Raw genomic sequence first — 26,803 nt, 5'->3', positions numbered from 1 at the left:
GGAGATAAAGTGATGAGAAGTAACCACATGGGGAGAGTGGCCAGGGATTGCTGAAACGGGGAGGTTTGAAACCTATATTCTGCTTTTTAAACAACAAACAGCCTTACAAAGGTGAACAGAGTGGCCAGTGGAAGAGCTGGAAGGAACATAGGGCAGAGGTTACCTCTGAAGTCTTAAACATAACAAGCAATAGAGACAAACTGTGGTTAAGCCTTTACTACGTATTCAAATTGGGTTCTTTGTGTACTCTGGTCTTAAAAGCATCTAAACCTTCAGATAAAATCAGTGTCCTTGGAATCAGAAAAATTAGGAATAGTCTTCAGGTGGTTCTTAAATAACTTCCAATAAGTTTCTGAGCTTCTTTTAGGTAGCTATCTCATCTGTAAATTATTGAAAACTCTACCTACTTAAAAGGTTTCCTTGATCATCAAATACTGGTATAGTATGTAAAATGTCTGAGCATAGTAGGTGCTTGGTAATTTTTCATTATCCTTTCCTCTGATCAAGGGTTCCCTGATCTCACTAGTAAGTCTTGGCTCAGCTGTAAGTATCAATGATATGCAACAAGTAACAAGGTCCAAAGGGCATGCAGGCAGGGAGGTGTGAATTTGAGTTAGTAAATACCCAAGAGCAAAGATGCCATGAGAGTTAGTCTTCTCTGTAAGCCCTAAGCCTAACATAGGGGCTGAAAGATAGTAGGAATAAATAAAAATGAGACTAAGAAATAATGAGTTCTCAGTAATCCACAGAAGACACTATGTGGCCCTGAAGTCATGTGAAAAAGGACCAAAATTTAGTGTTACCAATGTCTTCCTAACACTAATGATCTATGAGACCATGGCTTCATTGCTTTAAGCTACAGAAACAATGGCATTACTAAATCTTGCACAACCATGCATCCTTAAGCAATAACTTTAGCTAAGAGGTATATCATAATTGGCTATAGAAAGTCACACAATTTCAGTATACCTGTACATATATTAGCTGAACATTCCCCAAATGCTGGCACATGATGCTAAAAAAAAAAAAAAAAAAAAACCTTGAAATGTTGTCCTGAAGGTAATTTTTTTTTTCCAATGTAAAGGACTCTATGTTGAAATTACTTCCTTCCTCTATTTTGAGAAAGTGTCTTTTAATTCATGAAATTATAGTGTTAGTAAGTAGAATATTTTATTGAAAATTATCTGGAAAAATGAGAAATTGGCAGTTTATCTGGAGAATGTCAATTTTATTCTATGGGAAATCCGTCCTTAAAGAGGTATGGAAACTTCTTGTATGGCTAACTTAACGAAAAGTAGACATAAGGTTGAAGAGGTCTGATGAGCATCTTGTGGAAAGAAGGAAGTAGAAATTAGTTGGACTTAGGGATACAATAAAGAAGCATAAAAGAGAGTACAAGATCCTTTGAGGAAGAAGTTCCATTCTGAGTAATAAGTCCAATGCAAAACTGACCAGATAAGTACTTGGATAGAGTAAAGCCCTCTTTCTTCAGGGGAAGTTGGAAAATTGTGAGCTTTTGGGATAACTGTGAGTTGATTTCAGTCAAGAAAACTAAGTCAAGAATTGAGGGAAATGGTAGAAGAAAAGACGTATTGTTTAAAATTCTTGCACCATTACAGAGTCTCTGACTACCTTTCTCAGGATCAAAGTAGGATAAAGATAAAGCCTAAAAATTATCACAGTAGAGAAAGGAACAAAAGAAATCAGGTAAACCCTGAGATTGTGTACAGAATGCTCAGTGCTCCTGGCTTTGTAGAGCAAATTCAGGTGCAAGGTGAACTTGATACTCTCTACTTCCCAAATTCCACAATTATCTCCTTTTTCTTAAGTCAACTTGACTAGGTAAATGAGAGGTCTTTTTTTTTTTTTTTAAGAGAGAGAGGGGGGGGGGAGAGAGAGAGAGAGAGAGAGAGAGAGAGAGAGAGAGAGAGAGGAGAGAGAGAGAGAGAATTTTTTTATATTTATTTATTTATTTTAGTTTTTGGCAGACACTACATCTTCGTTTGTATGTGGTGCTGAGGATCAAACCCGGGCCGCACGCATGCCAGGCAAGCGCGCTACCGCTGGAGCCACATCCCCAGGCCTGAGAGGTCTTTAACCTTACTCATCCTCCCTGATTTATTTCAGTTACCCATTACATGATGTAGACTTTCTAAGAGAAGATTTATTCCTGCTCATCAGATAAAACATTCACCTGTCTGCAATGTGTAATCAGAGTGTACTTCAATAAATTTTGCTTACTGATATATTGCTAGTATTCTTAAAATATTCTGGAAAACTATATTTGCTAAGTGCTTATGTGTATGTCCTTTTAATCCACTTGACCACTATCACTTTATGACCTGAAGTAGGGTTTCTGTCTCCAACATTCTGCCCTATCAAACTTTTCTGGAAAAGGCAACATCTGCAGCTATTAGTCCTGGGATAAGCTTGCCCTATCAAAGCTAAATCTGAATGGTGACAGGGGACACAAACAGCATGTGAGCCCCCATGAAATGCTAAGAGTGTGTCCTTTTGTAGGAATACTGGCATTGGATTGTCTAGTTTTTTGGGTTCCTAGGTAAAACCCCTTGGTAGTCAATCAAGAAATTCAGGAAGAAATGAAATGTATTCAATGTCTCAGAATAGAATTCTAAAGCAAAAATGGATGGTTCCACAGAGGAGAAGAAAACCAAAAATGGGAAAGAAAAGGGGAGAAAGATTTTCTAATGGCCTTATCCAGAGAAAAAATGCTGAGAACAGTGAATGAGGAAGGTGTTCAGATACAGGCTAGATGATCAGTACAGGAAGATGCCACATGTAGCTAGCATGTAGCTAGAATGCCACATGTAGTTAGGATGACCAGAGGTCCTTACCTCTCAAGACTCTTGTTTCTGATATGCATTTGTGAAAGCAAATCGTTCAGAAGAAAGCCTAAATCCAAAATAGCAAAGTAACTGAAGCAGCTCAGAATTGTGGATGATTTTTTCCCCCTGAGCAATTTAAGTTATTCCTTTATGTTTTTCTACCTCCCTTTACACATATGGCCCAGCTTGGATATGCAAAAATAATTTACAATTCTAGCCTTTCTAATTTGAAATTCTACAAGTCCAAGAGAGTAACCAGATTATGAAAACACTTGATTAATTGCACAAACCAGCAGTTAAATATTATAGTTTAAAAACTCAAGTCAAAAATATTTCTTTTCCTTCAGGAAGAAATATGAATGTTAAAAATGTGGTGCCGTGCAGAAGCAAAGCTCCATAATTAATCTGTAGAGTCATCTCCACTGTCAGAAGCAAAAGGCCCCAGAGGAAATACTTTTCCCAGAGAATGATGGTGGCATTAGTGTTAACAGTGATGATAAGAAAGACCATGAAAAGTATGTGAGGATTTCTTTAGAATCCTGCTTGGGGTCCAATTATAAGAACTAATATTTCCTGAGCACTTACTATTGTCCAGAGAATATTCTGCATGATTTCCATGAATTAATTTCTTAATCCCCACAATAAAGTGGGAAATTAAATTGCTGGAAATCACCTAGTTGGTAAATGGAAGAGCAGGCTATCTAGCTGCCCTGTACATGTGTGTATCCACCTAGAAGAATAACTCAGACAGCCAAATTTGAGATTAGGTTAAAAGAGCATCCTCATCCAAAGAAGAGCCACAATATTCACCATCAATTCCCCAAAAAGTCACTTATTCCCTAAGTGAATTTGAGTTGCCCTGGCCAAGCAACATCTGGAACATTAGATTCAATTCTGGATCCCAACTAGAAAGATACTGACCAATTGGAGTACATTCTACAGATGTGATCAGTAAAGATGAAATAAAACAATGACTCTATGAAGTTGTAGGTGATAATCCCTTAAGAATTAAATGTTTTAAATTAAATTAATATTAAAAAATTTAAATTAATTATGCATATAGGGTGTTTTTGGTAAACAGTCCTTAAAATTAATTGAATTTGTTTCTATCAATTTGATAGTTTTATGTAAGAAGAAATGTCCATGAGTAATCATTTTATATTCATTTTTCTACTCATAGGAACAAAGAATTATTAGAAAATTCCTTATTCCTTTTCTAGTCCTTGAAAGTATCACACATTAAACATTTCCAGGTTTGGAAGCATTTCCTCATGTGATTATGGGTACAGTTTTGAGAGACTACCTTTCACTTTCTAGTATGAAGGGAAATGATAAAACCCATAAAAGTAACGAAAATGTATATATATACCATGCAATTTTAAAAAAACTTTTACAGTATATCATTGGTTGGAGATTTCTGGTGTTCAATCTTAAAACTATGAAAACACATTTGCCCACCCACCTTATTCATCTGTTCATCTTTACCAGTATTCCCACCTTAACCTAAACAGACAATAGAACTGAGGAAAACAGACCCCATTTGGAAAAAGAGAGTACAGAAATGTTCCTATCTCATCGCACATTTTCCTGAAAACAATCAATACAGACAGCCTGAGGCAGATAATTTCATCATACATGTATTTTCTGAAAGCAGATCATTATTATCAGAAACCTTCTGCCTTACTCAAAAAGAAAGAAAGCATAACAGAAACCATATACACAGTTGGCCCCAGGGGAAATTGTCTAGTAGGCAAAAAGGCCTCCTACCTCATTAGGCAGTCTTGTTCTCTTTTCTCCCTTCCAGTGGAATACCCCCTGCCTCCTGACCTTCTCCCCACACTCTGGACCTTCATATATCATTCTGTATGACTTGACCAAAATTCATTTTGAGAAATGATTTTATAGATTCATTCCAACAAATGTGTAAAGGACCCAAACAGGCTTTAAGACCATCAAAGCCTTGTAGTCAAAGGATACAATTCAGAGACATGCAGACATTAACTAAAGAATGGTATTTGGGGGATAGCATATCTTATAAATCCAAATTCGGTCTCTTTGAAAATATAATCAAAAGAAAGGAGATAGTGAGGGTTTAAAAATTCTCTCGGGTGATACTGAATATGGGAATATTTTTGAAGCCATCTCTCTGCTTCTCAGCCAGTTGAATTGCTATAGAAGATAGACGATTTGAAGGGAAACCAGGATATGCTAGAGATGCACCCACTTTACTGACATATCTCAGCAGAGACATGCACAACACTTCTGGGAGACGGAGACGAATAGTGCTATACAGTTGCAGAGGCCTAGATTGCCTGGCATGACTGAGTGGCCAGCAACCATATGAAATCTAGTGTCTGTTACCACTGCTGCCCTGAACACACAGACCTGGGTGTTCAGGGTACTGCCACAGAGCTATATCATAAAGAGACACCAAACCAAGCTGATATTACAGAGAACATATCCCCAAATGTACAAGTCTTCACATCTCATATACTACCAGTATAGCCACACTCTGCACTAAAGGTATCCTGTATAATACCGTAGAGCAGAGAGCATGACAAAGTGGACAAGAATGTGTACCTGCAGTCACACAGATCTGGCTCCTTATCAGGCCAGGCCATGTTCTAACTTTACCATGTAGTCTTACAGAGTCAATTCTCAGAGATTTATTTCTTCAACTATAAAATGAAAAAAAAAATTAAAAAGATACAGCTTCTAAGGGGTTATTGTGGGAGTTAAATGAGATAATGTTTGTATTTCACCTGGAATGTAAAGCTTAATAAGTGATTAAAAATGACAGAGATGACTATAGTGTTTAGGATAAGAATGGTACCAGCAAAACAGATGACTCAAAGAGCAAGGAAACTTCAAACTGCTCCAACTGAGCCCAATATTCCTGAAAGTGTAGGGCACAGGCCCAGAAACCAAATATTTTGGGCACATTACACAAGTATCTAGTACTATGTTTCCCATTGGAAAAATAAAGAGAATAGCAGTACCGGTCTCAAACAAATGCTATGAAGATTAAATGAATTAACATCATGACCATAGGCAAAGTACTTAGAGTGGATGGCACAGACAAATGTTACCTACTACTGTTATGACTGTCCTTGCCAACAGTGGAAGTAAGGAATGAGGGGTTCAAAATATGGCAATAGATCTTAGTAAAAAGTCACCGTACTCAGAATGGTGAGAGGTGAAAGCCAGAAAAGCCTCATCCCTCATCCGGAACATGTCCTTTCTTGTCTACTCTCATTGGTTCACTTGCCCAGCTGGCAATCACAGAAGACCAATTGAGAACCTCTCTGTCACACTCCAGAAGTTGCTTTATTAGGACATGCCAGTTTGGCCATCACTGAATCACAACTGGATATTTTCCACTGATAATCTATGACTAATATCTTACGATACAATCATCTGTCATTTGGGGTAATATGGTTATAAACACGATCAAGAGTTTGGCAATGAAAATTCCCTGGTAGGTGATTGTCCACTTTTACTTGGAAATGGTAAAGAAACAACAAAGGGAATGCCTAAAAGGAGCTATGACATGGATATTTTCTAGCTCAGAACATGATTACTAACCACCCACTTCCTTCATCACCATAGTCATTTACTCTTTTTATTTCCTCTTCTTCATATAAGCTACCATTTATTATCTATATATTGGAAATTTCACACATATTATCTCATGGAATTATGTTCTCAGCATACTCAACATAGTCAGAAAAATAATTACTATTATACCCACTTTACATATTAAAATATTGTAACTCAGCAAAAATCAGTGTTTGGTTTAGTGTCACAAGCTGGTATAAGACAGAGTTTGGATTTATAGATGACTGTGGGGCTAGTGCTTTTTCCATGGTGCTGCACAAATGTTACTTACACTAAAATCCATGGAGGTACAGTAGAACTGACACAAATTCAAGATTTTATGGTTACCTTTTCCAACTACATCAATATTAATGTATTTCTCCCCTTAAGACAGAGGTGCTTTGTTCATTTCCACTTCTAAAATTAAAAGGTGCATAATGCACAGCATTATATCCATCCTGCATTTTCCATATATACCCAAACCCATTTTGACACACAATAGTAAATCATTGAATGAAGCACTCAATTAACAATGAAACAAAATGAAATGTTTAGCTTATAATAATGTACCACACAGGGCTAATTCCAACAGTGACCTTCCGGTAAAGCTGTTCTGTTTTTTTTTTTTTTTTTTTTTTTTTTGCTAGAAGACCATTGCATTGTGCTTTGTAATTAATAATTTCACACATGTATATTGATGACAGAATTCAAACAGGGAATCAGCAGCACCTCAGAAAAATCTGTCCCCACCAGGTGAGCAGAGGGGCTGGCTCGATGAGCTCCATCAGTTAGAATAATTATTATGAATTAGGAGGTGTGTCACCTCTCTATTGAGGGCAGGGGTGCCTGTACCAAATTACACACAAGCAACACACAAGTCAGTTCACTGGAACATCTGAGATTTCCACAGGAAATGCAAATAGGCAAATGCGACATGGCTGTTGTGGTCTATGCCGGAAACAAAACCTGAGTTTGGAAAGCAAGATAAGAGCTGAAGAATAGCTAAATGCAAAAAGCCAAGAGAGTGGCCAAGCCCAGGCCAGAGGCCAAGAAGAGTCACTGCCAATTTTCTAGAAGCAGCCACTGTTCAAATATTTAATAACTCCCAAGTATTCTCTTTCCTCTTTGAACTATTTATCTCCCATCTTGCCAACTAAATCCTACTCTACACTGCTCTGCGAAGAACTCATTTTCTTCAAGTTTAAAATGCTTGATATCCAAGTAGATTTGATGCAAAGGAAAAGAAGTCATGTATGTTAATATTGTGGACTCCAGAGCACACCAAAAGTCATGTCTAATCCCTAACTTTCAGTTTATCTTTTAAGGAGTAAAGGAACAAAACAGAAGTACCAACCTCACAGAGGTACACTTCAAGGGAGAAAAGAGATGTGTTCCTAAATATACTGCTCACTTTTATTTAATGTATATAAAATAAGGAAAACCACACTAAAAGAGATTGTTTTTCAATGGAAATCCACCCTTGATATTGCCTTAAAGGGAGAAATATTCCTTTTAGTTCTTCTTTGGATAAAATAAAGACTTGAATATGTTCGCTTACCTTAAAGAAAGATACAACCAAATTTCATATAGAGATATAACCATTTAAGTATTTCTTAACCCCTGGTTAGTTTTTGGTTATTTAGCACTTCTGATTAAGAACTCACGAGTCAAGGAGAGGTGATGGACAGTACTGGCCTGTCTCTTGGTAGTATATTCTTTGGAAAGAGTCACTATGTGCTGAAGAGGTCCAGTAATCATTGTTGTTGTAAAAATTGGTTTCACTTACCTAGAAGAAAAGAAAAAAACAAGAAAGAGAAATATTAATAGAATTTTTAGCATTACAAAAGTTGCATTTTCTCTTTGATTCTTTTTCCTTCTTTGTTACATTGTCTTCATTTTTTTTTTTTCCCTAAGGAAAATCTTTATCAGAATCCCAGCATTGGTATTAAAGGGCCCATGGACACAATGGAGAAGATAGATTCCTCTCCTTAACAATGGAGAATAACAAGGACAACTTCAGGTGTCTCAGGTGGAGAAGTGAGAGACTTCTCACTTCTCAGAATGGGAAGGTAGGGGTCAGTGCTGTTTGGGTTTTAGTCCTGCTTGTTCCTTGAGACAGTTCTTCCAGTCTCCCTTTTTTGCCTGTATTTACTGCTAAAGCAGGAGTTATGACACTACCCTCTAGTTAACCCTTTACTTGTCCTCTACCCTTCCTAGAATATGAGCTGCCTGAGAACACAGCCTGTATTGTATTATTTCTTAATTCTGTTATTTCCAGAGTATCACCTAGGATATGGTAAAATATTAGTTAATTAATCTATGAATGTTGCAATAAACAAAAGGAGCCCATGTAAGAGCAAAGAGGAAAAGGGAGCTGACTGATTAGGATAATTGTCTAGAATTAGGACTTTGAGGGAGAAATGCATAATTTGTTCTAGGAATTTTATAGGTTTCAGTCTGTATGTATGTCTTTTATTCATTTTGAGTCAATTTTCTATGTATAGTTTAAGACAAAGGGCAAGTTATTTATTTTGCCTGTAAAAATCCAGTTTTCCCAGCACCATTTATTGAAGAGACTATCTGTTCTAACACCACTGTCTCCTCTGTGTGCCCTGGTGAAAAATTAATTGACCATGTATGTTTGGATTTATTTCTAGGCTCAATATTCTGTCTCACTGGTGTAAGTTTCTGTTTTTATACCAGTACCATACTGTTTCTGTTATTACAGCTTTGTAATAAAATTTTAAGTCAGGAAGTGTGATGATTACAATTTTGTTGTTCCCTTCCCTGAATTGTTTTGGCTTTTTGAGTTCTTTTGTAGTTCCATGGAATTTTAGGATACTTTAAAAAAGTTTTCTGAAGAAATTGGAATTTTGATGGGAATCATATTAAATCTACATATTTATCTGGATAATATTGAGCATTTTAATTAATTCTTTGGTCTATGAAAAAGGAATATATTTTCATTTATTTATGTTCTCTTAAGTTTCTTAAATCAGTATGTTATAGTTTTTAGTGTATAGGTTTTTCACCTCTTTGGTTAAATTTATAACTAAGGTCTTTTTTTAATGCTACTACAAGTGAGATTGATTTATTTTTTCAGTTAGATGATTATTTATATAGAGAAATACCATAGATTTGGTAAGTTTATTTTATATCTGGCAACTTCAATGAATTTGTTTATAAGATCTCACAAAGTTTTGAAGGTTTCTTGAATTTTCTACATATAGGATCATGTAATCTGCAATGAGAGATAATTTTGTTTCTTTCTTTCTGAGTTGGATACCTTTTATTTATTTGTCATGTCTAGCTGCTCTAGATAGTACTTCCATCATTACGTGGAACAGAAGTGGCAAGTGTGGGCATCTAAGCCTTATGGAAGATCTTAAAGGAAAAGCTTTCAGTTTCTTCCTACTGTGATCCAGCTCTGGGCTTATTATTTTGTGGAACTTTCTTTCTATACTTAAAATGTTAAGAGGGTCTATCAAGAAAAAATGATGAATTTGCCAAATGGATTTTTAGAATCAATTGATATGATCATGTGTTTTTTTTTTATCTTGCAGTCTGTTAATGTGATATATCTTACATTGACTTACATAAGTTAAATCAGCATTGTGTGCCAGAAATAAATCTCATTTGACCATGATGTATAATCTTATTGATGTGTTGTCAATTTCTTTAATATTTTATTGAGGGTTTTTACATGAATATTTATTAGAGAAATTGGCCTATAGTTTTCTTGTTTTGTAGTATCTTTGGTTCAATCTTGCCAGAGAATTTTTAGATATCATACTATAAAATGAGGCTAAAAAAGTGAGAAAAGTAAATGGTAGTATATAAAGTTGAAATCGTCTGCATAGCCAAAGAAACGATGAAATATGAAGGAACATACATGTTGGAAAAGTATTTGCAAACCATCCATCAGATCAAAAATTAATATCCACGATTTATAAAGAACTCACATCTCAAGAGCAAGACATTATATAACCAGATTAAAATATTGGGCATGTTTAATTTTGTGTCATTCTCCAAAAATGATACAAGAATTATAAAAGGCACTTGAAAAATGCTCAATATCACTGCCATTAGGGAGAAGCAAATCAAAACCACTGTGAAATGAGACCTTACACCTGTAGGATAGCTATCTACAAAAAGACAAGAGATAACAAGCATTGCTGAGGGTGTGGAGATCCGATAACCTGTATGCACTGTTGGTGGAAATGTAGATTGGCGAAGTCACTATAAAAAACAATATAGAGCTTACTCAGTAAATTAAAAACAGACTACCACATTACTTATTAACCTCAATTCTGGGCATAAAAACAAAGGAAATGAGATTGACGCCTGGATCCGTTACCCTCCCCTGTGCTTTAAAGCTTTATTCACAATAGCCAAGATGTGATAAAAGCTAGGTATTCCTCAGAGAAGAAATAACAAACTGTAAGATCTATCTATCATCTATGTATCTACTATCTATCTACCTATCTACTTATCTACCTACTTACATATTGGAATATTTTGTAGGTAGGAAATCTGTTATTTGCTGCGTTATGGGTGGATCTAGAGGACATCATGCTATGTGATATAAGCCAAATACATAAGTAAATATATTATATGGTTTCACTTACCTGTAGAACTTTGATTTTTTTTATAAAGGTCATATATATGGAGATACACAATAAAATAGTGGTCATGAGGGTTGATGTGGAGGTATAGATTAAAGACTATGAAATAGTAAATAGGATGAACAAAATAGTAAATAGGATAAACAAATCAAAAGATCTAATATACAACATGAAGTGTATCAGTAATAATAATCAATGACATTTAAAATTCTTGCTGATTCTGACTGTCCTCACCATGGGGGAAAATAGGATAATTATATAAGATGATAAGTATGTTAATTTGTTCTACTTTAGTAGTCATCTTACCATATAGGTATTTTATAATACCTTATTGTATACCTTAAACATAGATAATAAGGTTTATTTTTCAAAATAAAAATAAACATTAAAATAAGAACATAAATAATTAAGTAAACTAAAAGGAGATAACGTGGGAAAAAAAGGAGAAATTCAAAGGCATCCTCCTGTTTCCTTCTTGCTCAGTTTCTCAAGCTGGCTAACTAATTATATAAACACAGAGGATCTGAGCAAGAAACTTAAGTTTTAGGGACAATGTGAGAATTGATGCAACATTCACTTGAAGAATCAGGGTTCAAAATAAAACTTCTTGAAGGCTCTACTCAAAGGTGTTCAGGTCATAAGTATGTCTATTACTAATTACGTGGCCTTGTATAAATTACCTCATTTTCTAAATTTCTCTTCTTAAATAGAAAATAACATTTTGGTCTGTTTATATCATCATTTTTAAGTTTTTATTTTGAAATAAATATAGACACACAAGCAATCACAGAGTTAGTACACAGTCCTGTGAATTCTTCTCTAACCTCCCTCTGAGGATGCCATTATATATAATCTTTGTGAGTATATAAAAAGCAGACACTGCTATTTATTGAAAGCACTAAATGAAGGATACAAATGTCTTCTTCATTATTTTCTCTTAATTTTCTTTATTTGACAATTATTTAGCAAAGGTTCCCATACTCTAGGTATTGTGCTAAATACTTGGGACACATTTATGATCAAAATAATTCCATCCATATCTACTAAAATTTATGCATAGGGATATAATACAGAAAGATAAGATCGTTACACTGTTGTGCCATTAGTCCATTTTGTATAAGGATTTAAAAATCAGGGAAATCTGAGACAAGAAAGTAAGATGAAATTCAGGTAGAGTTTCTAAAAGATAATTTTTAAATTTGAACTCAAATCTGAATATATTAGAATAGTTCACTTAAAGAATTAGAGAAAATACATCCAGGTAGAAGGAAGACTATGTAAATGCAAAAAGAAGAAGGAAAAAACCCAGTAATTTTAGTTTGAGTAATATCAATTTGCCATATCTTCTTTCAAAAATGGTTTGCTAGTGGCAATTTCAAATAATTCAATATAATAAAAGTGCATGGTTGTATAAGTTATCATGAGCAGATAAACTCAGGAATAAGAAATGCCTGCATAAAATAGGACTTGGTAGGCCAGAGTAACAAATTTAGAATTCATTTTAAGAAGAACTGGGGGTCAGGGATGACTTTTAAACAGGCGAACATCATGATCAGATTGCTATTTTAGAAAGATGATCTTGGTTTCCAGAAGAGAAATGGATTTGATAGGGTAAATGCAGAGGTAGAGGCCAAGTGACTAGTTAGAGATGGCAGCATTGAAGGCAACATCTGATAGGAAGCATTGCCAACATGGTGGACAAGGGGGCAGAGCACAATGGGAAGATCACCTTGAAGACAGAACTGATTTAGTTTGAAGTCAGACTATATACATTGTTGTGAAATGGAGGCAACAATAAAGGAGATACCATGGTTTCAAAGTCAAGTAACACCCACATGTACCCAGTGGTACACTTCTTAAAATAGGAATGCAAGTGGAGGGGAAGCTTTAGGTGAGCTCTGATAATGAGAACACTTTCTAAATTGCAAAGCACTTACTAAAAATGCAAATTGAAGATGTTTTCCTATATGTGGAATATGTGTAATACATGTGTATACAATTTTTCAAACAGATTAGTTAAAATAAGTGGTCTACTTTTAGTAAGCAATGTCAGTCAGTGCACAGCTCCTACACAGCATATCATAATTGGTTTGTGGTGCCATTTAGTAATGCCAAGACAATTCATTAAGAGAATCAAGATCCAGCAGGTGTTTCCGTTAAAGCTTGCTCTAGTAAACACCCTCACTCTCATACTCATACGTGGCAGCCAACCTAGGGAGGAATTAAATTTGCCAGCACACCCAAAGAATCTTTCCAGAAGACTGTATTAAAAAGCAATTTTCATTCAAGAATGGAAACTAATCTAAAATGAAAAAGAAGAATTGCTCAGGAGATTAGTAATTAAATAGACCACCATGGTTACTGCTTCTTGGCATATCATTTAAATAAATATCAATCAACAGACCTTACACTTTAGCTTTATTTGGTGACTTGAATGAAATAAGTGATGTCATCAGTCTCAAAGAGTCAGAGATCAATTAAACTTTTGTTCATTAAGGTGATTTATTTGTTTACTATCTGAGTGCACCTACTTGACTATGAGTTGCTCCAGACTTGGGGACCTGTCTTGCTTATCTTTGAGTTCTCTATAGGCTACAGCATAAAGCCTTGGACATAACAGGCATTCAAGGATACTGTTGAATATTATGGACTTCATAAGAAATAAAATGCACTGAATTATACAAAGTAATTTATTTTCCACCTAACAGTATTGGTGATGAGTACTTTAAAAGAGTGCTAGTGTTGGTAAGGTACTTTGTCAACCTTTCCGGAAAATGTCATTTCCTTTAAGTTGACAAAAGGTAATTTATCAGTGGGAAGTAAGGAGAAAAAAAAAGAGTTCATTTGAATAAAATCCAAGAAATACATTTCTTGGAAGTAACAGATTAATAGTACTTCTAATTCATAGAATATGCCTAATGCAAAACTTGGAAAACATTCACACAGTTGTGTGGTTTTTTTTTTTTTTTTGTTTGTTTATTCAGCATGAACCCCTTTTAACTGTTAACAAATTGATAATAAGATCAATTGTGGGGTGAAATGTACAGAAGCCACAGCCAGCAATACTATATAATTATTAATTTAAACTAATTATTATTGGTGGATAACCACTGTCCTCCTCACTTTACTTCTCAGATGGCATTCATGTTGTAATTGTAAAGGAGCAGGAGGCAAAAGTCTTGTCCCGTTCTAGTGATGAAGACTGAGAAACTGAAATGCTTCCACTCTTGTTCCATCGTCCACCTCAAGGCTCACCAGTTTTCAGACTTGGTCTTAACAGCCTGCGGGTTTGAGAAGCCAAGCAGAGGATCCTAGCCACTGCTGCTGAAGGTGAGCTGCTGACCTGGGGAGGCTTGGAGAGACACTCGCTGCAGATGGGCTTAGACATAATGGGATGGCTATCTTGGCCTGTATCTCACATGGTTTTATAAAACGTATTTTATATCCTAGTGACATCCTACAATTCCCCTGATCTTTGAACAAATTGCCATCTCCTCTTATGAATGGAATGTAGTTAGATATTCAGCACTTAAATTCCTTACTTTTCTAAAAAGGAGGAACACGTGGGGTGCTCAACAATTTTCTTCACACCAGGAAGTCAAGAAGCCCTGACCCAGAAAAGTCTTTCAACTGTGGATTGGTGAATGCAACTTAACTAGGCTTATTAAAAGTGTTTATGCTGCCTGGATAAAAACTTGGAAGCAAACACAAGTTTGTGTGGGAAACTGGGATACTAAGTGAAATTGTCCCTGATGAAGCCTGTCCTCTGAGAATGGTTCCTGATGAAGCCATCCCATCGTGTCTAAGCCGTCTATGGCTAGTGTCTCTCCAAGCCTCTCCAAGTCAGCAGCACACCTTCAGCTGCCTAATACAGCCTTTTGTAGTGCTGGGAGGGGAACAACTAAGAGAGATATTGCCATTGGGAAAAGGACTAGGCTGACAGAAATGTTTGCAAAAATTTCATGAAGCTAGGGTTGAATGTTACATGCTGCTCTCTCTCTCAAGGTGCTAACAGGCATCACAGGGGCAGTATACTTCCCCAAATTTTATAAGCAAGTCTTGCAATTTTGTGAGACAGTTGCCTCATTAATCTAGCTGCTTTGAGAGGCAGGTCTACAGCTATTGGGGTAGGAATATTGTCCCACTTCTAAGGCAACCGATTCCTACATTATTAAAAATGTCTCTGTAGAAGAGCTTCCATCACTCTGATAACTGAAAGAATCCACTTTTGTCTTATTCATTTTATTTGACACCTTTACTATTTTTCACTTGGAGCAATGGAAGAAGAAAGAAAGTAAGATTTCAAGGTCGGAAGTGGAAGCTAGTTTTCAACCTTGTGGGATGACTGGAAAATAGTTATAGTGAAATAATTTTCATATTGTTAGGTAATGTTCCTAATATGAAGAAAAAGTATCTATCTCCCAAATTTAGTCTGTAGCTTTCATTGAGCAGCCACATATCCTCTAGGGACAAGCCAGTTATGTCAGGGAAAGGAAGGAAAGGGGAAACATCCTCACTCCATTTTAATTTTATTATGTGATGTCCCATGTGCCATGTCATTGATGTGAGCATTTATTGGTTGTAGCAACAAAAAGGTCAGCTGATTCAAGGTGTCACATAATGAATTATTTGCAGCTGATAAGTCCTCTGAAGGGGTTAAATGAAAAATATTGTTGTTTCTCTTGTCTAGAGTGGTGTTTTATGGATGGTACATTGTAGATCATGCCTGTGTGCAAAGAAGAATAGAAGCTGGCAAACCTGAAAATCCCATCCAAAGAAACCACCAACATCAACGCTTGTGAAATATGGGACACCAACCTAAAATCATAGTTGTGGTAGAGGTTCCAAGTTACTTCTGGAACTATACCTCTTTATGATGAGAAATGATTCTTGCCAAAACTGAGTACAACCAGGCAGCACATATATCTTTGGAATGGATGTATACAACCCAGAAACATTTGCTAGACAATATTTAACCTAAGTGAAATAAAATTGCCAACACAGATCCACACAAACACATAGTACTCACAGTAAGATGAGGCTTTGACTGCTTGCTCAAACTTCAGCTGAGAATGGAAGTTCTACTGAAGATAACAAACTAGAACCAACAAGAATCTCCTAAAAGGATTTTCTTCAACTAATATGCTCCAGCTTTAGGTTTAAAAAAGATCCAAAAGATAGCTTAAATATGAATCCCACATGTTCTAATCTTTCTTCTCTTAGATCAGAAGGTGAATGAAGGGGATTATGTGACAAGGCTACTATTGTTATCTGCATACCTCTGCTTATACCAGACAGAGTTCTAATCAGGAAAATGACCCTGTATTTCCTTTTCCACTTCCCAGGTTCTTTCAAACTGCCTTCTGGAAATAACTCTCAGAAAGTCTCATTCTGTAATTGTTTTATTGCCTGAATTATTAATTGAAATGAAAACAATAATTTAATGTGCCTAAAAGTCATTTGTAAATGAGATGAAATGTTCTAGGCAGAGCCTGCCTAGATGCAGACCTGAACTACAAGCACTCAAACAGTTTGATTATCATACATAGTAGCACAATTTACTTGGCTCCCAATTCCTAGATTGTATTCTCTTTGCAAAACCATCTCTCCTGTTTGTTTGCTTTTGACTGTATTTATGTGAAGAGCTTCAAATATATCTTCCCATCTGATGAGTCTCGTACCTTATATTATTACAACACTATCTTTCATTGACACTGTCTTAAACGTCTTGCCTTGCGTCTTCTTTTGTTTCTGGGTTGGAAAGAAAGATCCAGAATCATTGCTTAGTCCTACAAATTGGGTCCTTATAGAGACCAACTCTGATCTCCCCAATCTAATTTCCAACTACTTCCCATCCTCCTTGCCCATTCCATTCAAGCTACTCTGCCATCTTGCCTCTTTTGCTAGACACCCTCCCACCGGCAGCCTAGCTTCCCCACTCCACCACCACCACAACCACATAATACCACAGGACTTCTGCACTAGCTTTTACCTCTGATTGGACTAGCCCTCTGCAGATATTAATACGACTAAATTCTCTCACCTTTTTCAAATCTCTCCTGAAACATCAATTTCTCAAAGAGGCTGTCGGTCTCCCCACTTGATACTGACACCTAACAAACACCCACCCCTTTGAACTTCCACTCTTTTAACTGACTCTACTTTTATCCCTAGCATCATTTAGTAACTAACCTAGTAGTTAACTTATTTCTAATGTTGTTATTTATGCCTTTCCACTAGAATTTATACAAACACACAGAGACCTATATATAAAAATGTATATAAGGTATATGTCTATATAAATTATATGTAAAAGGTGTATATATATATATATATATATATATATATATATATATATATATATACATACATACACACATATATATGAAATAGATTGTATGTGTGTGTTCACGCACATATGCATAAATAGAATGGCTCACCGTAAGCATATGCTAATTGAATTAAAGAAACAGTGTGCCTCCTGGTGCATCTGTTGCTTCTCTCCTTTTTGACACTTGTATCTCTTCCAAAGAATAAATTATGACTTGCCCTTCCTCTCTCCTAGAACTTGTTGATCCCTGCTGGCACCAAGTGCTTGTCTTATTTTGCTGACCCTGACTTTTCTCCTCTGCCATGGTATGGTTAGCTCTGCTTTCTTTATTTATTATTAATCAAGTCTTCAAATCTCACTATCAGTAACTATTGGGAGAAGGATGTATCACTGACAGAAAACAAGATTAAGTCTTGAAAGTGTAGAACTGAAGGGAATCCAGGTGCTGTCTTTTCTGATCTTATTATACACCAGCCAATCAATGGGAATCTCTTCTCACTGACCTGAAATTCTAACCACACAAGTCACCCAAGCTGGAGAAACGTCAAAGATTAATTCTCTCTCTTGCATGCAAGCCATGTAATTTAGTAATAGCTACTCAACCATCATTGACCTGCTAATTAATCCATGGATTTTTTTTTTGTTGTCCCTTTAATCATTCCCCTTGAAGACAGAGTCACTATAGAAATACTCATTTTCTGCTCAGACTCACCAACTAAATGCTACTAGAGTTCCGTAGTAATAAAACACTGAAATATATTGACTCTCTGCCAACTTGTTCTCTTTCTTTCCTCTCTTCCCACTGTGTCAGCTGGTGATGCTACTATGCAGACAGAATACTGAGAGGGGAAGCTACCAGCTAGTAAATGAATAGTTTGTGTCACAGGTGAGGGTGAGAAATAGTTCATCATTTGGAAGAAACAAGTTGGTCCTGTTCTCTCTGAATTGAAGATTTACCTGTCCTCTTGACTTCCCATCAGTAATTTTGAATTGTACTAAAAATCACTGGTTGGGGCCTCATTTCCAGACTTTTCTGAGAACACATGGTTGACTGTCATCCCACACTGGCAAATAATGATGCAAAGTTTCTGATAGTGTTTGCGTCACCACATGCATATACAGTCCTAACTACTGAAAATGTTGGTAAGGTAGTGACCTTACATGGATTTCACTCTGACTTGAAAAATGTTCAATTCAATCTACTGCCTGAATGACATCTTAAATGCTGGCATCTGTTTCCTGCTCTGATGTTTATCTGCTGTGTGTCTTTGAAAGTGTCAGCTCACCTCTCTCACCCCTAGTAGCCCAGTGGAAAGAACTGGCCATTTGCTTCCCAAGGATGTTGATGAGTTCATGTTTTGTCACATGCAAGGGGAAATTTATACCAACTATTGTGACTGCCACTGAAATATCATGTAGAACTTGGTCTATTTCTTATTCAATGATTGAGAGAAAGGGAACAGAGAGGTTGAATAATATACTTGCTTGACCTCTAGTTACTGCAGTTACAATGAGTGGCTCTAATTCTGCCAGGCCAGGTTTATGCATCATTAACAAATAGATTAGAGGACATTGTGCTTACTCTGTAGTGTCCCTCTGTAAGAATCACTTTTGCATCCACTTAGATTTTGCACCAATTTTATAAGTGAACATGAAAACAACCATGGCTATGAATTTTGCTTGTACCACTGCACTGTATGTTAGGAAAGATCTCCCCATTTGACTTCCACCAGGAGAACAAAAGAGTTTGCCTTAAGACCAAATTGGGAGAGAGAAAATATTACATGACCCAAGCTAGTGTGATTGATTTTCTAAAAACAGACAAAATATCCAGTGAAGGCTTTCCTTTCCAAGTAGTTAGCTTATGAAGTTATACCTTTATTTCAAATAATATTTTATATAGGCAAACACATTTAAAGAGCATTCTGGGACTGGAGTTGTGGCTCAGTGGTAGAGCACTCGCTTAGCATGCCTGAGGCCTTGGGTTCGATCCTCAACACCACATAAAAATAAATAAGCAAAATAAAGGTATTGTGTCTAAACAAAAATCAATAAATATTTTTTTAAAAAGGAGCATTATGATAGAACTGCCTCTTTTGTCAGCATATAGTGTCTTTGACTTTGATATTGGTCATTTTCAAATCCTCCAACAGAGTTTAACCATCACTGCACATATTTCAAATTAAGACTTCTAGAGGATGTTCTGCAAACAGAATTCTGGAAATATTTTGAACATGACAGCAGACTTGGAATAACAGCATATATTCCAAAGGTAAGCTTATGTTTCCTAGTGTTATTTTTCCCTTGAAGAAGACGCCTGGTTTACCTCCATTTGTAAAAGTTTTCTAGCAATGCTGACAGACAAGATACTTAATGTCTCTGGGGCTCAAAATCCTCTCCACTAAAGTGCAGATAAGTATAGAAACTAATTTATTAGGTTATTGGAAGAGAAAGTGTTTTATCTATTAAAACTTAGATTTTCTTTTTAGTGCCTTGTACATGCTATGCAAACTCTCTACCTCTAAGATACATTCCAGACCCCTATTAAACATTGAAATAGTCTGGAATAAGGTAAATAATCATACAAATGTTATCTGGTTTGGGTACTATTACTACTAATGTTTTTATATCAACGATGTGGAAAATGACTTTTTGATGGTAAAAGAATCTATGACTAGGAAATATTTCTTGAAGCTTTCACCAAACAACAACAGGAATTGTTCTTCATCACAACCAAGCTGTCCATACTTAAACAGCTGAGAACTTCCAGAAAAATCACAGGATGGAGACACAGATGATAATACTGTTCAAGGGATTTAGTGGGTAAAAAAGAAAAAACCTGTCTCTTGCAGAAACAGCTATGACACTAAACACTGCTTCAGAGATACTTGATCTTTATTCTCCATAGAAGCTTAAGATAAGTGACAGACAGGGCTCTGAACCTGCACTTGGGCTTTAAAACTGTCAGGATATAGCGTTTTTGTATTAATATGAGCATCTTCCAGCAATTCAAGTGGAATAAATTTTTCCTTATCCTTCCCTCTGACTGCCAATGGTCTGTGAGCATGGTTGTAAGATCCTATGTAGAAATACACCACTTCATGTTTTAGAAAACACTGCAAAACAAGCAAATACATTATCAGATCACTGTGACCAAACTTCATGTTAATATAAAATGTAAAACTAAAAAAAATGATATCAACCAAACATATGCCAGTCATCATCTTTGGTCTCCATAATTTCATAATAGATAAATAGTTATTTAGGAAGCTTTACAGGACAGCTCTTACCTTACTTGGCTTTACATAACTGCAATGTCATTATATTTTTCATTTCGCTATTGACTTATGAAAACATTATTATAATTATATTTGGGATCAATTCATCAACATGCTTCTTTTGTATAATCCCAAAAGTGAGGTTCATTAGTATTCCCTGGATGCCCCAAGTACCTTATTTATAAAACAGACAAGATTATCTTCCTACCACATCCAGTGGCTTTCTTTCATCCTCTCATCCTTGGCCACTTTTTTGACCATCTTTTTCATTTGGTTTATGCATTCTACATTAACCTTGTTCTCTCAGCTCATGAATTACTCTTACCTCTTCCTCTCGGTAACTCCAGTTCTTCTTGACCTTAACTGTGAACTCTCTCGCGGGCATAATCACTGCCTCTCTGTACCCCTTTACTGCTTTCTCTGATAGGGCTCATAACTTTTCTTTGTTCATATTTCTTTCTTAAGCAAATGACCTCCAAATCTTTCCCTCCAGCACTGACTTCTCATAAGGCCTCCAAAACCTACTGGACAATCTCTTTCTTGGTAATTTAATATATCCCCAACCCCATTATGTTTATAATGACTTTAAATCACTTCCCAATACCATTCCATTCTAGCAGGTGGGAAAATTTTCCCAGTCTATTGAAGACAAAATTTAAAGAAACCTGTGACTCTGTCTTCACCTCACCCCACTATCTAAATTATCCATCATTTGTTTCTCTATGATTTCCTTTCAATGCACTATGTCTTCTGTCACAGACCTGATCAAATTATCTTTTTTTTAAACTCTTGTTTTACTATCACAACTTTCTCTCCTCTTCATTGCCTCCACATGACCTATGTATGTACTAATATACAACAAATATTTTATTTTATTAATTGACTCAAAATTTTGTAGTGCTTCCTTTGTGTCTTCCAGATTCAAATTCAATGTCCTCATCCTTGCAGTTTAAATCCCCACTGAGGTCTTGAAGTTATATTTCTCAAGGCTCCCAGAGAATATCACTTATTCTCAACTCAGTCTACTCATTTGCCAAGCTCCTTCTTGCCCAAAGGCCTTTATGCAGCCCATTCTTCCACCTAAGATGCTCTTAATCTTTTTCTAGAGCAAACTAAACTCTTTCATCAATTTGCTGCTGTACTGTCTTTTAAATGAGATTTCCTTAACTTTTAAAAAAAATCTCAGCAAATTTTATTAATATTATGTTAGTGTTTAATACAAAATTAGTAACATTCTAGTTATCAATATTTTAGGTATTATTCTTGTAACAAGTCCTATTCAAGGGAATTTGCATATGTGAGCAGATAATAAATGAGCATCTACTATAATAAGTGTATAAATATGTTCACTATTAATTTTATAGAGTTTACTGTATGGCAATACTCCATTCAAGCTAAGTCTTCTTCTGGTTTACTATTATTTACAGTGACTAACATTAAGCTGGGTTTCTAGAATACATATCCCCAGTTTGCTCATAGATTATTAGTCACAAAATATTTTTTAAAAATATAGCATTTTTAGTGCTCTTTGCCATTCAAATGCATCTATTAGTAGAGGGATGAGTGATAGCAGAGCAGACCAGATGTAAGTAAAAATACAACTCCATGTCTCTGCTCAAGTCTCAATTGTTAGTGGCTATTCTTTAGTTCTGCAGAAAAAAGAAAACCATTAAAATCATTAGATATGGGCTCCTGTACTGTTAAATTGTGAACCAATGGTGAATAACTTGCTGCTGCTTTTTTATTTTAGAATATACTCCTGGTACCTAGCAAAAAAACTTGTTCAGATTGGGTTCAATAAATTTAGCTCTTTCAAATTAACTCAAGTGTTCCTATTTAGGCAAGTTAGATCTTAGGTTCTAAATAAACTTGTTTATATAGTCTAATATCCATTGCCAACATAGTTGGGAAAATGAGATAAAATGAGAGAGAAAAAGGCCTTAAAGAGAATATTAGACCCTAGAAAATGTCTCTGAAATTAAGACAGTAAGTAGTAAATTTCCTAAAGTTCTGGCTAAGAAAATAGATAATTTCTTTTAAAAAGTCTAGAAATTAGTATTAAATTGAAGAGTTTTAGATAGTTCCTTACTAGTCTTCTTAACAAATATTAATTGATAGGTCTCTGTGTTGCTGAATATGTGATAGTGACAATGATAAAAATGTCCACTCCAATTGAGATCATACTACAGTGGTGTAGACCATTTCAGAAAAAGAAACATCTATTTAGAAAAGAAGGCAATAAACACCAGCTATCAATAGGTAAGTCAATAAAATAATGTCAAACCTCAGAAATAGGACTCTCAAGTAATAAGAGAGGTCACTGTCACAAAGATTCTCTGTACTACTGATTTGGGCAGGCAATTTGACTTTGTCTCCTATAATATCCTAAAACTAAGAAGGTGAAATGTGACCTTTGGATCTAATTACACTTGAAAAAGGTTCTTTTCCATTCAACATTCAATAACTTGTCAAATTTGCAGGTGACACAAAGCTGAAAGCAATATCTAATATAGCAGAAGACAGGAGTTAGACTCAAAATAATTTTGACAGGTTCGAACACTGGGCAGAAAGCAACAAGATGAAATGTAAATAGAGTAAATATAAAGTCCTATATTTGAGAGTAGGCAAAGGTTTTAAAACAGGACACAGAAAGCAAAAATCATAAAGAAAATAATAACATGATAAATTAGACTTCATCAAAATTAGAAACTATACTCATCAAGATATCATTAAGAAAATGTAGAGGCAAACTATAGGCTGGGAGAAGATATTCTGTAGCATTTATGTGACAAAGGATTGGTAACTATCTGAAACCAGTAATAGCCCTGCAACTTATCTCAAAGTGTATCTGAAAATGTATCAGAAATTGATGCATGTAGAGTGAGATTCATAAAGAGGTGATAAGGTAATTTTGTAGAATATCAATTATAAAATCTAGCTGAAGGGCACGTGGTGTTTACTATATAGTTTTTTTTTTTCAATTTTCTCTATTTTGGAAATTTGAAAATAAAATGTTGAGGAAAGAGGTATGTTACAATTACAAAAATTGTCCCAGAAGTTCTATCTAGCTTATCTAATAACATTTAAATATTAAAAACAGCAGATTATAAAAATATATTAAAATTCTGGAGGTTGTGTGTGTGTGTGTGTGTGTGTGTGTGTGTGTTATGGTAATAAATGGATGTGTGTCCTATAGTTAAAAATGGAAAATAGGCAACCAATGTTCAACAGTGATTTTCTTACAGTGGACAGAGGATAAGGGGAAGAAATTTTTCATATTTGCTTTTTTGTATTTTCTGGTAGTCCTACAATGAATGTGCATTATTTGTGCACTTTCAAAATAATAGTTATTTTAATGCAAGTATCCTATACTTGGTATTTTTAAAATGGGAATAAATATACAGGATTTTTCCACATGTTAACTTGAGCCATGGCAGAAGCAATGTACAAGTTAGGAAGAAGCACAGGTTGTCTGGCCTTGGTGATTTGTGCTAGTGTTTGAGTAGACGAACAAATAAGAAAGGGAATTACAGTATCCGTCACAGATGGGAAAGTGAAACAGTCAAGGGATGTTGAATTGTTACCCCCTTCTTTTTCATCACAATTCAGGCACATAGCACTTCTTTTATTAGTCTGTATACAATATCTTCTGCATTTTAGGTCTTCATGAAAACTTTTCTTCTACGTGCTATGTATTTCTTCTGCCCTGTCTTGTTAAATTTTACTCTCCTTCAGATTCTATTCCTTACTAATATTACAAACTAATTTAGGGGTCCCCATTGCAGTTTCCCTTACTACATTACATTCTAGTAGCATTCAGGGTAATAACTTCTTGCACATTGTAGGAACACTTGCCTATTATCATTCTGGAATTGAGGGCCTCTTCCTCATGGTAAACTGAGTGTCCAGGGTTGGAACACTGAAATGAGTATTATTGAATAAATGCAGTCACTTAGGTTAGTTTAAGATCTCTTACATTCAGGGCAAGATGAAGATACTGAGATGGCAATTTAAAGAGCCATACATACCTGAGGCTGATAAGAGGAAATGGGAAGAAAGTTACAGTTTGGGGAAGCTCTAATAAGAAGGTATTTGATGAGAACAAATGCACCTCTCCAAAGGAGAATGTGTAAAAAGAAAAGGGCAGAAAACTGAATATCAAGCCTATATCTTTAAAAAAAATTGTTTAGCCTTTATTCTTTTTTGTCTTATTTATATTTCTTTAGTCTTGTTTTATTTTACTGGAAACAGGATGTCAGCTTAACAAGCTCTAAATTAACAATAGCCTTGAGCACATGAAGAGATGATCATCTCCAGGCCATGCTTGCTGTTTTGAATCTTGGCAGCCAGCACAGACTTGGCTCTTAGTTTCTCTACTTTTCTGCATGGTTGGGAAGGATAGACAGCAAATGAAGGAGCAGATTCTTAGATAGCACTGTTTCAATACCAAAGACACTCCAGGAACCCTCCGGGTCCTCCTCTTTTCATAGCCAACAGGCCCATTGTTTTATTTAAAATTTACTCAATAAGTGTTCACTAAATGCCTCCTATGGACCAAACACTTGGTTTAGCGGTAAAGGTCTTTGCATTAATGGAACCCATGGCCTGGTGGATGAGAGACAATAGATATGTAAGGAAATAACATTAAATGACCAATTTGAAGATGCCAAGAAGGGAAAGAGGTAGGGAGTAGACAGCGCAGCAAAGAAGGAAAGAAGAGAAGGGGTGGTCATGTTGGCTCCTATGAGGAGATGACATGACAGACAAAAACTTCAAAGATGGGGCAGGATCAGTTGGTGAGGCAAGACAAAAAAGCTCCAGGCACAGGCAACAGTATGTGAAAAGCCTGAGGCAGAATGTAACAGGACATTTAGAGACCTTGAGGCAGCCCTATGAGCCTAGAGCAGAGTGGAAGAGAGAAAGAGGCAGACTTACAACTAAGGAAGGGGCTAACCATGCAGAGCTTCTCAGTTGTGAGAAGGACTTGGATTGTTAGAGCAGGGTTGTAAGAAAACTGCAGATGGATTTGAGCACAGATGTGACAGCATCTCAGGCAGTGAACCCAAATGTGCTCATGGTAGAAAGAAGGTCCCTGCATTTACTCCATGTTGTTTGTTCATCTGCTTTATCCCTCTAAACGTCCTAAGCCTACTGTGGGCTTCTACCTCTTTGTATACAAAGCCAGGTTCTAAATTATAAGTCAGATAACTCACTGATCAAATAATTAAAAAGAAGAAAGTATAAAAGAAGTTGACCAGGTAGTGATGATAAAATAAGAAATACTATACCATCACTTAGTAGTTGTTTTATTTTAATGAGTCCTTTTAGAGAAGACCCATTATGTACATCCACTTATAGCAGAAAGAAAGGCATCAGACTTTGTAAATGTGTGAGGATGTGAAGAGCATAAGATATTACCTTGATGCTGACATATTCCTAATAGAGAACATTGTTAAATACTAGAATGAGTTCCCTAGAGCTTCTTCCTGGGGCCATTAAAAATTAGAAACTCATTTGTCTTGTATAATTGTGGAGTTGCCATGTCTAAAGTGAAAGAGATGGACTGGATTTTCTTTCAAGATTCCCCTGAGATAAAAAGGGTAAGGATCCCCAAGAGTGTTTTATAAGTAACAAGTTGTATAGTAAAGAAAGATCAGATTCTGGCAATTAGTACGTATCCAATGGATTTTAACTGGTTTTGGGACTGAGAGTAAAAAGACAAATATTTCCAGGCAAAGTATTATTTTCTCATCTTTGAATAATAGCAACAATCTGATTTCTAACAATTAGCCTCATATGTAAGGAACATATGAGGCGATATCTGTTCCAATACTGAACTGAAATGTTCTCAGCCATGAGACAGTCAAATGGAAGCTAATGTGCTTTGAAGAACACATTGTAGAGGAAAGATGCAGGCATCAAAATCAGACAGTGCAGCAGTTAACAGGAGGGCAGTTGGGGGAGAAGGCCAATTACAGTATGGAAGCAATTGAATACTGGGAGCAAGCTCACCAAGTAGGATGTTAAAAACCTGAAAAAGTCAGTGGAAATGGAAGATGGAGCCCAAGATGGCAGCAGCCCTCTTGGAAGGAATCTGCTCACTGGCACAGGCAATAGATTGCCATT

The sequence above is a fragment of the Callospermophilus lateralis genome, chromosome 10, assembly GCF_048772815.1.
Source record: "Callospermophilus lateralis isolate mCalLat2 chromosome 10, mCalLat2.hap1, whole genome shotgun sequence".
Taxonomy (NCBI): Eukaryota; Metazoa; Chordata; class Mammalia; order Rodentia; family Sciuridae; genus Callospermophilus; species Callospermophilus lateralis.
This window is presented reverse-complemented; position numbering follows the sequence as displayed.